We start from the raw sequence: 4,119 nt of genomic DNA on the forward strand, positions 1-4,119 counted from the left end.
AATTAAGTGTCATTTCTCACCTAGTCTGGATGTGCGTTAACCCTGGACGTTGATCTTCACGCGAGGTGATGACAAAGGCATGGGGATGTCATTCTCGTCAAACGAAAATGTGGCATATTTGAACAAGATACCTAAGATTTTAATCTCAACCAACCACTTTTCCCCTTGAACTCTTCAACCATGTGGAGATTTCGCATGTTTGAATGACACTACACATTTTTTGAATTTCTAAAGGTTTTTCATTCAAACTGGACACTCTATTAACCAAGAACTTACGAGCCTTTTGTATTCCATCTATTACACCATAATCTCTCTACTTGGAGTCCCCCGCGACCACCCTAGAGGGTGGGAGAGGAAGGGTCAGCACCATCCTCAAGACAGGAGAATGTGATTGTGGGGATGGGGTCCCCTATGACCACCCCTATGAAAGTGGGGTGGTCTTGTGCCACCCACGTGGTGGAGATCGATATGAACCACCTCCGCAAGGATGGGCTTGGGTCACTAGGAAACTCACCATCATCCACGAAGGTAATTTCTTTTATAGCCAACCCTTCAATCATATTTTATATGTATATAAAAAATATGATCAAAGGGTAGATTTGAATTGATATTTTGATATGGCAGGAATGGGCATGTAGCAATATTTTATAGGTATACATGAATTTTTATATATATGTCAAAAACTTGTTATGTTTTGATGTAATGTTTATTATTATTATTGTTTTTGCTCTACATACTTTTGAAAATGATTTATTGAGTAGTATGTGAATGAAAAGAATCTCATGGCTACCCTTTGAAAATAATAAATAGACTCCAAACCAACTAAAACCAAACAATTCACTAAATATGTAAAGCATTAAAATAGTTGACACAGATATTAATTGAAAATAATATATAGTGTAAAGCAGTAAAACAGTTAACACAGATATTTGGTTAAGAAGTGGAAACTCTTTGAATTCAAAGAGGAAAACTACTCCAGGGTAGCCAAACCCATAATCAATTAATATGAAGAAACAACGAATTACAAGATATTAATACTCACAAAACCTTTACAGTCGTCACACTCTTGAATTATAACAAGTGACGCACTTGACTGCTTCTCTCCCAGAACGTCTGGAAAATTCTTCTTCTTGATCTTCTTTAACTGGAACTCCAATTGGCTTCAATTGTTCAAGGTTGATGGTTGAACTAAAAACTCTAAGAGAGATACATCATAATTCTATTTAGGTCTAAAACCTTCTCTTAGCATACAGAATTCTAGAGTAGAATTCTTAATAAACTTCTGCCTAAAAACCTCTTTAAATCGGCTTTAGAAATCTTAATACAAGTCAGGAACGTATTTCTAGGCGACAGTGTCCGGACAGGTTATTATCGTGTCCGGACAAAAAGTAGAAATAAAACTTTCTGTAACTACGGTCCAGACAGGGAAACTATATGTCCGGACACAATACGAAAATCTGTTTAGTAGAAGCGAAATCAGGAAATTTAAGAAAAGTTTATTATGCAGAATATTTTCCAAATCATGATCTGTCAATAGTCTCTTCTTTCATTCTTGAACGGTTGACCATTTCATTTCTTGATTAATATTCTATAGAATAATGATTCAATGCCACCTAAATATACAACTTTTCACCACCTTGCCTATGTGGCAAGGTGGTCCCCCACTATTTTTTGAGTTTTTTTATTTTTTAAAAATAAATTAAAGTGGGGGACCACCTTGCCACATAGACAAGGTGGTGAAAAGTTGTATATTTAGGTGGTAGTGAATCACTACTCTATTCTATAATAATCTCCTCACTTGGCACTTTCCTTTCTTGAGGAGTATTCTGCAATAATCTCCTCACTCGGCTCTTTTCTTTCTTGATTAAAACAAAAAAAGTTTTGACACTAAATTTGCTAACACTAAAATTACTAACAAATTAACTCCCCCTTTTGTAATTCGGTGACAAAACCAATTACAACAAAAACTTCAAGTTAAAAAAATAAAACCCAAAACCCAACATAAACTTAAATGAAATACCGAGTCTAACATGTTTTCTGAAACATGAACAAACCATTAAACGCATAGAGATTTGAAATAGTAAAACTTAGATTAACATAAAGATGAATAATTGAATATATATATATATATATATATCCAATAAACACATTAGCACAACTATGTTAATCAATCACAAGAAAAAAAAAAAAAATTACTCCCCTATCAAAGACATCAAAGTAAATTCAAACATTCTTCCCCTTTTTGTCAAGAAATGACAAACGTTTTAAAAGAACAACCAAACACAGTGTCCAGCAAAAAAAGCAAACCAAAACAATTACCTATGCACGAGAGGAACATTAATGCTCAATGCACAAAAACAATGGACCTCTCACTATATGTTAATCTCAACCATGATAATGAGCAAATCATAGAATGCAGCACGAATGAAATGCAACATTATGAACAGTAAAACACATGATATACAGAAATGAATATTTTGTAAAAAAAAAAAAAAAAATCCCACTTAAAATATAATCCAATATCCAGATAGTACACAAGAAAAATGCATTAAGAGCTCTTGTGTTAAATAATGAATTCCCAACACAATAAAGCTCAAAGTGTGCGAAGTAGGCATGAGAATCAAAAGATGAATGGATAAAAATTTTCTTTAACAAAAGTAAAGCAATTGCTCTAGTCAACCCATGCTTGTGTGTGATAACATTCTATTGAACAAGCCTAAGACCATGTTTGGCGAGGAGAAAAAGCTTAACAAGCAAAAGCTCATAAATCCTCGTAAGGAAGCTCATAATATCTTCCAAATTATAACCTGTCAATAATCTCCTCTTTCCTTCTTGAACGACATCTGATAGTTGACCATTTCATTTCTTGATTGAATATTCTGCAATAATCTCTTCACTCGGCTCTTTTATTTCTTGATTAAAACAAAAAAAGTTTTGACACCGAATTTGCCAACATTAAAAAACTAACACCCTTTAATTTTATCTTATTTGGAATAGTGAAAATTTGATAGTGTTGCATAAAAAATAGATTTAGAATGCTCAGGAAGAAAAAAAAAAAAAAAAAACTCATATGGGACCTGGTTGGAAGAGGATAAGCATGGAGATGCCTGCCTTATTCTTATCTAGGATGTGGGTTATTCTTGTCCGCCATTTACCAAACCCGACGAATCAATATACTTGATTATCTATAGGCTCGTTACCAATAAATCAACAATTAAGCTTAATTAGGTTATCTTTCTAATAATTAACTGATCCTACGTACCTACCTTAAGGCTTACCATTAAACACATTGCTCAGCTTGATTCAGCTTGATTTTCAATATATAGGCTTTACAAAATCATCAAAGAGTTGAGACAAAATCTCTTATAAATCGTGTATATATTAGAGCAATTTCCAGTTACACTTTACAAAAGTTAGAATAGTTTTGCATCATCCAAATACTAAACTCGATCGGCCTGACATTTCCCACTGGTATGCCATGCATCTGCAAAAAGTCTGGTGGGTAGTCTTTGAATCTTCATTCACTCAACGAGGTTCTACCACAGAACTCACTGGCTTCTCGTAAGTACGGTCACCTTCTTCAGCTGACTTGTAGCTGTGCCTCAATTCAATTGGGACCCCAACAGCTCAAGTACATGACCGTCCTCAAAGATTCCTCTGACCGCCTCAGTTTCTCCTCTCATGCTTTGCTCATAACCATTGCAGAAGTCGTTGAAGGAGAAAGGTTCTTGGCCTGAGACTTGGACCTGAGATGGTTCTTGGCATTTTGCTGCGCTGATCTGATGACATGATTCCACCTGCAGATCCCCAGCTGGTCTTTCATGGCCTCCACAACTCCTACACTAGCTGCCACAAAGGCTCTGCTTGTTTGGCTCATCTTCTATATACTCTTCACCAACTCTCTTCTTAATTTGCTCTTCAACTTAAAGACAACGAATTCAACAAACTTTGTGTGACTAATAAAACTGATCGAAGAATGATATGTATATATAGATATGGAGAGCCATGGGAAGATTGTGCAAAACTGTGGGGACTATGGCATTTGCGCGCCGGTGGTTTTGGCGTCTGGAGAGCCAGTGGTTTTTTGTAGAACGAACCACACCGTGGCAGTAATTAGGT

At 35.5% G+C, this 4,119-nt stretch overlaps 1 pseudogene; it reads right to left on the minus strand.

Moving 5' to 3' along the window:
* Nucleotides 1-3,348: 3,348 nt before the first annotated feature.
* Nucleotides 3,349-4,119, minus strand: LOC133861044 (uncharacterized; annotated as a pseudogene).

Source organism: Alnus glutinosa, chromosome 2 (assembly GCF_958979055.1).
Source record: "Alnus glutinosa chromosome 2, dhAlnGlut1.1, whole genome shotgun sequence".
NCBI classification, from domain to species: Eukaryota; Viridiplantae; Streptophyta; class Magnoliopsida; order Fagales; family Betulaceae; genus Alnus; species Alnus glutinosa.